The following is a 13,393-nucleotide window of genomic DNA, read 5'->3' on the forward strand; positions in this document are numbered from 1 at the left end:
AATCTCACGTGGATCTGTCAAGTAATTATCCATTATATCTCCAGGATATAATTTCTTGTCTAGTAATCTTAGATCCATGTGTTGTTTTTCTTGCAAGCTAAAATGCCCCGGTAAAATGTTGCAGGCAGACGATTTCGGGTGGGAACGGTGAACGCGTAGTAATCTATGTTAGGTGTGGGTTGAATGGTGAGATTTTTTTTTTTTTTTTTTTTTTTTTTTTGTTATGATCTCTAATTAAAGAAATGATATAATTTTATATAATTTCTTGACAAAATTTATTTGGATGTGGCGTTGGTTGAATGTGTGAACGCGGCTGCAGCCACACAACAACTGGCAGATTTTTTAACATGAGGGGAATTGTCCATTTTGGCATTGCTGGAAGTTTGGACCCTACAATAAGCTATGGAGACGTTGCTGTAATAAAACGAGTTGCTAATACGGCCGTTTACGATATGCTGGTATTTATATATATATTTAAGCTCCATAATTTTAACTTTTTTTATTAGTTGCTATTGTTATTCACCTTCCAAGGAATTTTCATAATTGGCAGAACCCAAATGCACAAACAACCCATTCCCATGTAACTAAGGATGATTTGATCATCGGGGAATACCATCAACCCAAAGCAGAGAAGGAGAGTTCACTAGATTGGGACGTGTCGCATTCCGTGGTGAAAGATTTTTCCCCCCGAAGGGGGAGCCTAACGTTGATATTTCAGAAACATGGTTTAATCCCACCAGAAGTGGGTTGACCTCGCTTTTCAATTAGTGGATAAGGTTAGATACCTACCTAAATTATGCTGTATAATTCATTAATTATTCTAGTACTTCTTGTCAAGTTGCTTTTATGATTGAAATAGTTATAATTTAGGTAAACTTTAAGTGATTATTGAAAATTATTGGAGTCCCACATCAACTAGGCACGCTCAAGCCTATTGGGTTATAAGAGGGGTAATCCTCCCATTCAACAAAGCCTTATTGGTTAAGAAGTCAGACCCACCTCAAATTCTAACATGATATCGAGTCCAGGTTCAGTTGAGCTAAGCGCTTGACCAGCGGGTGAGGAGTTAGAGTCGGTAACTACCCCCAATAACAGGCATGACCTAACATATGGGCTGATCGTGAGGAGAGTATTGGAGTCCTACATCGACTAGACACACTTAAGCCTATTGGTTTATAGAGGAGGTAACCTCCCATTCAACAAAGTCTTATTGATAGGAGTCAACCACCTCAAATTTTAACAAAAATAATTACCTATCCTAATCTACTTGAGCTGATTAAATAAGTATTAGGTGGTCGTTGGAATTTTTGTGATATTTGTATAAAAATCGATAGCTTTATTTATTCAGGTAAAGTTCGTATCGGGATAAGAATATCCTACTATTTGAGTATTCCCTGTAAATGTTAAAAACTTTATATAGTTTCTCTCTCATTTATTCTGAGATCAGTGTTTTTTTTTTTTTTCACTTAATGTTTTAGGTGGAATTGAATGAAACGGGACTCCCACAAAAGCCGAAGGTAGTAGTCGGAGTTAACGGCTCCACGGCCGATATATCTCTGGAGAATTTAGCTTACAGGACCTTCCTGTATGACGAATTTAAAGTTTCAGTCCACGACGCGGAGAGTTCAGCTGTTGTGATGGTAAGGTTTCAATCTAATAATATTCTGCAGTCTGTTCCATTTCTCCACAGGTTTAAACTATATCAATGTCCTCAATTAAATATTTATCTGCTAAAGAAACTGATTAATATTATTAAATTTTATAGACAAGCTCGTCAAATGGGTACAAAGTAATTGCCATCCGCGGGCTATCAGATTTATCTGGAGCTGATAAAGCAGGTACTCCGAGTTATCGGGACATTACAGCTAACAATACTGTCGCAGTTCTTCGCGATTTTATCCAAATTCTACATGAGAATAACGAAGCTTAAGTTGAATGCTTTTAAGTAATTGGATTAGAGCCAAAATAAGTTGATAATAGAGGACACGTTTTGTACTATGGTTATGCAATAATATTTATAGTAAAAAAGTGCTCCTTGTTCTATTTTACAAAATTGAACTGCATATAGATGTTGAAGGTCATTAATTTTTTACTAATTGCCACTATATTTTTCATGTGTTCAAGTATAATATTTTGCATGTTATTTACACATAAGTTTATATTACAAAAAAATTCCACTGACGTTACTCTTTCAAACGAGTTGATTACATATAGCATATTGTGATCAGAGAGCGACTATTAAAATGAATTAAATATATGATGAAAGTACAACCGATGTGATGACAAATCAAATTTGTTGAAGATATATTCTTTAGCAAACAAGTTGGTCGTTAAGAAGACGACAGATATGGTGACAAATCAAGAAACAACCGAGGTGGATCTAGATCTAAATCTAGGGTGATGAAAGGTAAACTAAATCTAGTCGGATATGTAAACCAAATTCAATTAGGATATTAAATCATAATCATATATCAAAGTTTTTTTTTTTTTTTTTCTAATAGGAAATTAAATTCCTTAAACTAAAAAGGAATTGGTGATTTGTAATTTAAGTCACACTTAAAACAACAAATGAGACGAAACAACAAATGAACATAGGAGACGAAATGGAAGAGAAATACAATTAAGAATATGAATATTATTTGTATTAAGAATTAAAATAAAAGTTTTATTTGGATAAGAAATTTGAATCTTATTAGGAATAGTATCTCATGTATGAGAAATGCTATGCCCATAACCTTTTTTCACAAATTTCTCTTACAACTCCGACGTGGCAGCTAAGTTGGAGTTATCACGTCAAAATGATTTTAACTAGACCAAAGAAACAATCTTTCTTTCGTAGGGAACAGTCATTCCTTATGAATGAATGGTCGTTCCTCAGGGAAGGAATGATCATTCTTTATAAAGGAACAACCAAAGGAATGATCGTTCATAAATAAGGAATAGTCATTCCTAATGGCCGTCCATAATAAGGAATAGTCATTCCTTATGAAAGAAATGATTAGAACAACCAAAGGAATGGTTGCTCCTTAAGGAATAGTTATTCCTTAGAAAGACCTTTCTTTCTGAAGGAATGACCGTTCATTTCTAGTAATGCCTTTGATGCCTTGGGTGCAGTGGGAGTTGACGTGACAATGCTAATTTGTTATTGCGTTAAGGTTGTAAGAAAAGGTTGTGAGATTGGGTTGTAAATGTAGCATTTTCCTCATGTATTACCTATAGAAGGGGTTAAATGCTAAAAATATGTACAATGGAAGGAAAAATCCCAATTAGCGAGCGAGAGCCACCAAAGAGAAGTTTAGTGACAGAGCTAATTTGTGATGCTTATGAAGAAGAGAGCACATTGTTGTGTTGTTTTATATAGCTTTAAGTTAACAGTCAACTAACAAAAATTGTAACTAACAAACAGGTAATAAATGTAACACCCACATTTTATGCCCTAATACCCTTAGTTGGATTTCTTTGAAGTTACCTTAGACAAATGTGAAGAAAACTCCTTAAAACTTCATTAGGGCTAAAATGGTATTTTCACTCATAAATAGATGAAAAATTGGGGAGTGAAAGGAAGCAAAATAATGTGAAGAAGATAATAGAAATGAGAGTACTTTGGTAATTGACTAAATGATATAGATGGGATTTCTTAGAAAGTGCAAGGGCAAAATAGGAATACTTGTATATATTATTAGTTATAAGGATTCATTAGAATAAACCCTAACCATTTTTTTAGCCCTTGTACACGCCACCATCACCCCCTTTTCTCTCAAATTTCTTCACCAAATCTCAAAGTGAATTCATAGGATTGGCTTAGATTTTTGTAGATTTTCAATCCTAAAGCATCCAAAGGTAAGATTCTAGCACAAGGTGTGTGATTAAACTTTAAAGTTTTAAATTCTTATGGTTTTATATGATCTAGGTCCAAGAGGAAGAGAATTTTAGCAAAGGGAGGTTATATCACTAGTGTTGTACAATTTCAAGGTAAGTAAACCCAATTTTAGTTTTGATTTGAGCAATAATTGTGTAGAATGATTATTGCATGTTTGTATGTAATTGTATGGTGGGAATTATTGGTTGTGATGTTGAATGATGTGTAAATTTCCAGCCATGAGAAGTAGTGTATGAGTATGTGGTGATTTGGTGGAATTATTGAAGAATTATTATTGAAACTTTAAGTGTTGAAGAATTGTTGAAACCGGCTAGGTTTAAGGCTAAAGTTAGTGAGTTTTTGCTCAAATTTTGGTGGATTTAGAGAGATGTGGAAGTGTGGCCAACTAAGTATTTGCATGTGCATATGAATTGTTTGAAGAAAATCCAAAGAGAAATGCATGCATGAGTTGGTTAAATCCTATTGAAGAAATGGTTAGAGAAAGGCAAGAATTGGAGTAGAAAGATTATGTTGGTCTTAACCAATTGTAAATTTTAGTATTCAAAAGTGCATTTTGTTATGCCAAAATTTTAGAATATCACTTGGTCATGTTAGTTAAATGAGATAAATGGTTTTTAGTACATGGTTCAAGTTACTTGACCCTTTAGTATTTCTTGAAATTGTGAAACTTATTACTTTGGGAAAGTGTTAGAAAGGAATTGTATGTTAAATTGTTACTTTGATATGGCATTGTTGATAGTAGAGAATGGTAGAATCTGTCATGACATATCAATATGCCATAATGAATTCTCAAGTTTGTGTATTTGAACTTGGAAAGAACGTCAAATGGGCTTGGCCATACATATATTGTGCTTATTATTTGTACATACTTGATTTGGTAAGTGAGAATATTAAGGGAAATGTTAGCAAAGAGTGAGAGAAAGAAAGAAAAGAAAATGACTTGTAGTTTCTTTTTAAGCTAACATGTAAGTTTATATATTTTCCTATTTATTAAAGAATGCAATTATAGAACTCCCATAGCTTGGAAACTTATTTAGAAATGTGTATAGAATCTTTTTCAGAAATATAGAATATTAGTTAGAAGGTTGTTGCGATGAGGAACCCGTGAGTGATAGAGATGCAGAAAATTCTTACATGCACGCCGCCATCAGTGAGTGGCCTCAGAATAGAAAAACAGAATTTGTACAGTCTGTTAGAAGTGCATGTGGATGGGGACTGTACCCAAAAATAATTTTAGAATACACTCACACGGCCAGGGTTCTAAATCCATGCCTCAGTCTAGTCCGATCAACAAACCAGAATAGAATAAAGAAACAGAAACAGAAATAGAATAAGAGACAGAAAACAAAAAAGAAAAGAAAATTTATTTCCTAGGAAAAGTTTATTATTTTGCATATGCATTATGCTACTTGCATTAATTAGAATTTCTTATGTGCTCAACGATGTACATTTTTATTAATTGTTCTTGCTCATCGGTAGTAGCAAATTAGAATATTAGAAAAGAATGAAGAATAATAGAAAAGAATGAAGAATATTAGAAAAGAATGAAGAATATTAGAAAAGATTGGAGTCAGAAAAGGAAAGCCAGAATGTGAGTAACGGAGGGAAAATAGTACTGTAGTTTGGTTTACTTACTGATCTATTAGTGCTCACTCCGTTATTTTACTGTTTTGTAGGTACTAGATGAATTACGGTCGGGTGGGAAGTCAGTAAGCGGAGGAGTTTTGCAGCACTGTCCAAGGATATTTTGTACTTATTAAAGTATATTAGTTATTTTGTGTATATATTTATATGAATTAAAATTAGAGTTTTTGGATTTTACATTATATACACATATGTATATATGTTTTCAAAAGTTATTTAGTGGATTTTATCATATACCTCTCAAAGAATTACTAGCTAGAGAGAATATTACAGTAAACGACAAGTTATTTGACTTAACCAGTTTGGCTTATAACACAAACATCCTCCCTTAAGCTAAACTGTGATAAATCTTCCTAACATCCTCCCTTAAACATAACTTATGGTTTTAATCCTGTTATGAGTAGCCATAACCAATTTCAGCAGCTTGAAATATTAGCAACAACTCAATAAATTCAACAATAATTCTTCTTCAATAGCATAGATAATCAGTAGTAAACTCAGAATGGAAATTCAACAGTAATACAATGCAGTATCTTTAAAAAATTCCCAAAATTCAGCAACTTTGAAAAATCACCACAACAGTAACACAATTCTATTCAACAGTAACATAATACAAAAGCTTTGAAAAATCAACAAAATTTAGCAACTTTAAAAATTCACCAAGGCAGTCACATAATTCAACAGCTTTGAAAAATACCAAAATTCAGCAGCTTTGAAAAATCACCAGTAGATAAATTTAGCAGCATAGATAATCAGCAAATTGAAAAATTACCAACAACAGTAACTAAAACATCAGTAACTCTGTTTGCATATCATTTAAAAAACCACCAATAACAGTAACTAAAACATCAGTATCTTTGCTTGAACATCATCAGTGACTACACCAGCAACAACTTTACTTCAATAGGCATCTTTAACATCATCTGTAACTAAACTAGCAGTAACTCATGAATTCAATAGGCAACTTCAACATCATCTGTGATTGAACCAGCAGTAAAGTTACTTCAATAGGAAGTTTGAAAATCATCAATAGCTAAACCAGCAGTAAAGTTACTTTAATAGGAAGTTTGAAAATCATCAATAGCTAAACCAGCACTAACTCTACCTCAATAGGTAGCTTGAAAAAAATAGTAACTAAACCAATAACAACTTTGTTTAATAGTTCTCTAAGCAACAATAATTTTCATGCAACAGTAGCTTTCTCAACCAAGCAATGATGGAAATTCTTCTTAGTTCTACTCATCATTCACTAGACATTTATTAGGCAATTCAGAAAATTAATCAAGCAGCTTTTCAAAATTAACCTGATATGTTTACAATTTACTTAACATAACCTTCAACTATAAGCTTCTCTCTTATGGATGGGCCTTTTACCTGCCCGAATGGTTTAGGGATTCCCTAGAATATCGAGGATGGGGATAGACTTCTCCCCATCCCGACCCAGGTCCAACAAATTACCATACTGCCCTTGATATATTCAAATAATTACATAATTGTCCTCTATATGTATACCCTCTTTTTCCATGCACCTAACCCTAATTACATTTTCGGCCGCTCAAGTATCCTCTCCACATCTAGATCTCATTTTCTTCACGCACACAACCTCTAGCAAGCCGGCGCACCTTGCCATTAGCCACCCCGACCACCATTGAAGCCCCCTCACCGTTCCCCACCCCCATTCATAGCCCACAATTGCAAGAGGAACAACAATCGAGCGTGCGCTTGCGCAAACCACCTCTACATCGCGCATGACTGTTTCCACCATTGCCGTATTCTCTCACCATTACATCCCAACTTTGACTTCACCCCGCAACCTTCCCCTAACCTTAATCATAGCCACCCATCCCTCACAATCACACGACAACTATTGTTATACGACTGCCTTTAGTTGAAGAGTGGGTTTGGGTTGTAGCTTGGTTGTTGTTTGTTTGAAGTTGTGTTGATTGTTTTTGGAGTTGTGTTGGTTTCTTAGACTGTTGATTGAAGTCTCCCATTACCATCGGTTACCACTTGTAACCCCCTGCAATTGCATTCCCCCAAACCTACCCACCCACCCACCCACCAACCACATCAGCAACCAACTGCCCATCCAAGGCCAACCCAGCAGCCCGCACACAGCTCAAGTATACATGTTTCAGAATTCAGGTGTTAGTGGGATAGGGAATGAGGCGGGGGAAAATCCCCACGCAGATTTTTCCTCACAAAATCTAGTCCGACTAAAAGAGTGGACAAATGCATTTGTGGTTGAATGAGGTGAAGTTAATGGAACTTGAAGTTGATACAAGCTAACTTTAAGCTCTCTTTGAAGAACATTTGTTTTGGAATACTAGTCCTTTACCACACAATGATCAACAAAAAATTCAACAATGACATTATTATCTCTAGTGAACATAGAAATGCTTAATAAATTCTTTGTGATATAAGGGACACATAGTACATTTTTAAGATAAAGTGACCAAGAGTGATTTGTGCAAGGCAAAAAAGTAAAACCAATATAAGAGATAGGAAACAACTCACCCTTTCCAACCTAAAGTTGTTCATCACCTGTATAGTTGGAGTTCATTGTCAGCTGAGATGAGTTTGAAGTGACATGATTTGTGGCTCAAAAGTCCATATACCAAGTTGTATCATGAACAGTTGAAAAGGAAGCAATGTTACTAATAGTTGAGTTAGAATGACTTTGTGGTTGTTCTTGAGCTATGAATACTTGATTGTGCATGCTAGAAGAGGTTGGAGAAGCTAATTGTGATCCATTATTAGGAGAAAAACCAGGTGGTGAACTAATCTAAGAAGAGAATCCAACTTGTGAAGACAATTGTGGACCAAAATTGGTAGAGCCATGAGAATAATACTGAGTAGTAAACCTAACTTGTGAAGTCACTTGAGGGCCAAAATTAGAAGGACCAAGATAAAAATGCTAAGGAGTACCAGAATAGTACTGTGATCCTTGAAAAAAACTCGTTTGGTCTAGAAAATCCTGGTACCACAAAGTTACTATTGACCAAAGGTTGATTTCCTCTCTAATTCACATTAAACTTGTGATAGCAATTCAAAGCTAAATGACCTGTTTTACCACAAACTTGGTATATAAACTTGCCTTTGCCTTTTCATCTACCTCTTTATTTGCTACTAGAGAACTATTGAGGATAAATTTGATTTTGAGAAACTAAATTCATGAATTGATTTTGACCAATAGCATGAGACTGAGTACCAAAATGTTGACAAGTAAAGTTGTGAGGTTGTAGTGCAGGAGTTTGCAGAGTAGCATTATTATACTAAAGTTGACCAGAAAGTTGCTTCCTGCTTGCAATATCTAATAAAGGTTGAGCAATATTTGGAGAACTTTCATGGAATTCAGCATTTACAATTGAATTCATTATTGAGTTTGCTCTTTCCAAAAGAAGTTTATACTTCTGCAGTATAAATTGTGCTTCTTGCACAGATATAACATCTAATTTGGACTCTAATCCAGATGTTATATTCACAATAGCATCATCATATTCAGAAACAAGACCATCTAGAATGTAATTCAAAAGCTCCTCACTAGAAACCACAATACCACTTGCAAGACAAATTCTCAGCAAATCCTTTCATTTTGACAACATAATCTTGAATATTAAGATTGTGCTTTTTATTGGTATGTAACTGATTTCTAACATGCAAGGTCTTTGCCTTAAATTCAGTAAGAAATTCTTTTCTTAAAGTGAGCCAAATATCAGCCAAATATTGACATTTAGAGTGTAAACATTTATTCAACGATAGAAGCAAGTAACTAGCTTACTAGGAGTTTGTCGATCTTCTTCCAAAGCGCATGTTCTAGAATAGGTTTCTTCACCATTATTGATTCCCAAGCTTATTTATAAGAAATTTTGTTGGCTGAATCAGGTGAATGTTGTTGAAACCACACAACAAACGATATACTTTTTTCATATCGGGAGTTGTCCATTTTGACATTATTGTTGGCAATGTAAATAATTCAATGTCAATTGGAGATGTTACTATACCGAAATAGTTTGTTCAAACTGGCATATGGGATAGGCTAGTATAACTAACCTCCATTTTAGCTTTTGATTTCTTTCCACAATCTGTTATTGTTATTGTCATTCAACTGAATTGCAGCTTAAAGCTTATACATTTTCATCATTGATAGAACCCAAATGCAACATTGGCCCCTAACTACATTGTTCACTTGAACTTGGAGAGCTACAATGTACCCAAAGAGTGGCATGATTCCAATCTTTTGGGGCATATCGAATATAGTATTGAGCAATTCTTTTCTAAGTTGTGGCAACTTGACACTACCCAATCACTAATGTGGATGCAGCACTGGCTTCAGCTTTGCTTCTTAATTAGAGGTTAGATAGCCTTTTAAATGTATTGCTTTATTTTTACATTTTCAACTATAAGATATTGATTTCCGAAGATTGGATAAGTTGGAAAGCTTAATTATTAGCATTGACTGAAAATCTCAGGACCTTATAGTGTAGAATTGAATAATCACTTGTATATTCAATATTGAGAAAATTGTGCAATATAAAGACTCGAGATAATTTGTACAAAGAAATACAATCATCATAATAATGATAAAAAAACCTATATACTAGGAAACACAATATACATAATAATCATGAAAATAAAGAGAGAAAATATGAATGATTTTATTCCTTAATACTCCACCGCAATTGAAGCAATAGATCTAGGAGCTGCAATTAGAGACAGAGCGACTGAAATTGCTCACGAGACAAGCCTTTGATGAAAATATCCACAAGCTGAGCGGTAAGAACATGTCAAAGACGAATAGCCCCGTAGGCTACCAACTTATGAATGAAGTGCATATCAATATCAATATGCCGAGTACGAGCATGAAAGATAGAATTGGCAACCATATGTGGTGTAGATTAATTGTCATTGAGAAGCAAGGGAGAAGAATACAAAGGAATGCCCAGCTCACGCAGAAAATAACAAAACCACTGAACATCAATAGTAACATGTGCAAGAGCACGATACTCAAATTCAGCACTTGAGCGAGACACAATCGATTGCTTCTTAGTAGTCTAAGATATTAGATTGTGACCAAGAAAAACACAACCACCAAAGATAGAGTGGCGAGTAGCAACATCAATAGCCCAATCAGCATTAGAATAGGCAAGAAGATGAAGGCCAATGTCTCGATGAAAAGTGAGACCACGAAATAAAGTGCCCTTAAGGTACCAAAAAATACACTTAGTAGCATGTATATCGCATTGAGTAGGAGCAGACAATCGTTGAGCAACTTGATTCATAGCAAAGGCAATGTCAGGCCTAGTGAGAGTGAGATATTGAAGACCATCAACCATACTGCGACAAAGAGTAGTATCCAAAAAAAGATCATCATCAAAGGACTATGACGCTTTGTAAGATCCAAAGGGTGTGGCACATGGAGCACAGGATTCAAGTTGGAAGCGTTGAAGTAAGTCCACCATATAATGTCATTGAGACAAGTACAGGACAATATTGTCCCGGATAATATTGTCCCGGACAACTTCCATGCCACGAAAGAAACCAAGGGAGCCAAAGTCTCAGCAGGCAAATACAGAGCATAAAGTAGAGACACTGCTAGCGATGGCAAATGGGTCCAAACCAGTAACAACCAAATCATCCACATAGACAAGAAGAATCACAACATAAGTGAAGGTGCGGTGGATGAAGAGAGAGGAGTTAGATCGGCTATTAGTAAATCCATTATCAACCAAAAAGGAGTATAGACGATGGTACCACGCACGAGGTGCCTGCTTAAGACCATAGATAGCCTTAATGAGACGACATACATGGGATGGTCATTGTGAATCAATGAAATCGGGAGGTTGCTCCATGAAGAGTTCTTCAATCAAATAACCTTGGAGAAAGGTGTTCTTGACATGAAGTTAACAAAGCGGCCAACCATGCATTGTGGCAAGAGCAAGGATAGTGCGAATAATGAATGGCTTAACAACGGAACTGAAAGTATCTGCAAAGTCCATACCAAGCTACTAATAAAACCCTTGGCAACTAGACGAGCCTTGTAACGTTCAATAGACCCATCAGCTCTACGCTTAACTTTGTACACCCAATGACAACCAACAAGATTCTGCTGAGGATTTGGTGAAATAAGAACCCAAGTATTATTTCGCAAAAGGGCATTATACTCTCCACCCTTGCCTACCACGGTCAATATTGGAAGCTATTTTTCCTCTCTAATTAAGCACAATACGTATCAAGCTTGGAAGTCTCAGTTTTTTCACGGTCAAGATTCTACTAAAGATGAAGTGACACTGATGGAAATGAAGCGTCACCAGAGATGAGAAGTTGCATTGACGGCGGCTGGCAGTTGGAGAGAAGAACAAGATCGGCATTGGGAAGATGAATCGTCATTGGAGCCGAGGAAGCTAAAAGGTCGTGGTGAACGGCGCTGATCTAGTTCATTGACAATTGCTTGTAGGGATGACTTTGCAAGATCGCAAAGTTAAGGGGAGGCAGTTGCAAGAAGAAAAAGATAAAACCCTAGATACAGGGGGGAAACTGTCAACTTTCAAAGTTTTAGGATACAGGGGAAATCACCACTCTGATACCATGTAGAATTGAATTATCACTTGTATATTCAATGTTGAGAAAAATGTACAATATAAAGACTCAAGATAATTTGTACAAAGAAATACAATCATCATAATAATGATAAAAATCTTATATACTAGGAAACACAATATACATAATAATCATGAAAATAAAGAAAGAAAATATGAATGATTTTATTCCTTAATATATATATATAGCAGTGTTTACTTTTTTTAATGTCACTTATTTCTGTACTTTGTTCAAAGATTTCCTTTATCCTTCATATTTACCACTTCAGGGGATAGCATTGGAACAATGTGTCAATTCAACCTTGTGCCTACAAGAAAAACCGAAGCTAGCAGTTGGACTTAGGGGCTCGGCAGCCAACATTTTTGTGAACAATGCAGCCTATAGAGACTTCCTATTTCGAAGTTTTAATGTTTCATCCGCGGACATGGAGAGTTCAGCTGTTGTAATGGTGCGATTTTAATTTATACTAACTGATCTTTTCGTGATTCTTCTATGCGTTTCTGCAATTTCAAATTTGTTGACGAATTCTCACTTTATCTGCAATGAAACTGATTTTGATGGTGGTGGCTCTTCCAGACATGTTTGTCAAATAGTTTCCCTATGATCGTCATCAGAGTGCTGTCAGACTTGGCTGGAGAGACTCTTCTTGAAAGCTTAAAAAGATGAGTCAAAATAAGTTGAATTCGGACTGTTTAGTCCTAGGATGGAACAAAAAAATTGCGGATACTGTGTGAACCATGTATTACTTGATAAATTTACGGTGAAATAAAAGGTGGGTGTTTGTTTATTTCTTTGATTTATTTTAATAAAAGATGGGTTTTTGAAACATGTATCATTATGAGGTGATAATCAAGGGTATATACTGTGATTAGAGAAATAAAAAATTAATTGAATTAAAAATACAGAATTGTTCTCTAGGAATTCTTAATTAAAAAATAAATAAATATACTTGACTTTCCTGATATCATGAAACATGTGGCTGCCACGCATTTCACAAATAAATTCATTTATTATTTTTATGACCTGACGTGGGTTGCACTTGCTGTTGAAACTTGAAACTTGAAACACCTATTTAATTTATATTTTATATACTTTATAATATATGTTTGAGAATGCACATTACATTATACATTATACTATATGATTTTTTTTTATTAAACGGCCTTCACTGGAAGCGATAATAGCCTGGTTTTTTTCTTTGTTCTATATGTACCTCTCCACTTTCCACTACTTCCTTATCTATCTGAACCGGAACCAAAGAAGCCGAAG

General features: G+C 35.1%; 1 long non-coding RNA gene across 1 annotated transcript; it reads left to right on the forward strand.

Annotated features, from left to right (window-relative positions):
- The first annotated feature begins 300 nt into the window (after positions 1-300).
- LOC116108578 lies at positions 301-2,043 on the forward strand. The gene is made up of 4 exons (XR_004124649.1): positions 301-458; positions 551-776; positions 1,479-1,640; positions 1,766-2,043. It is a non-coding gene; the product is annotated as an uncharacterized LOC116108578 (long non-coding RNA).
- Positions 2,044-13,393: the final 11,350 nt, after the last annotated feature.

The sequence above is a fragment of the Pistacia vera genome, unplaced genomic scaffold (genome assembly GCF_008641045.1).
Source record: "Pistacia vera cultivar Batoury unplaced genomic scaffold, PisVer_v2 Contig566, whole genome shotgun sequence".
NCBI classification, from domain to species: Eukaryota; Viridiplantae; Streptophyta; class Magnoliopsida; order Sapindales; family Anacardiaceae; genus Pistacia; species Pistacia vera.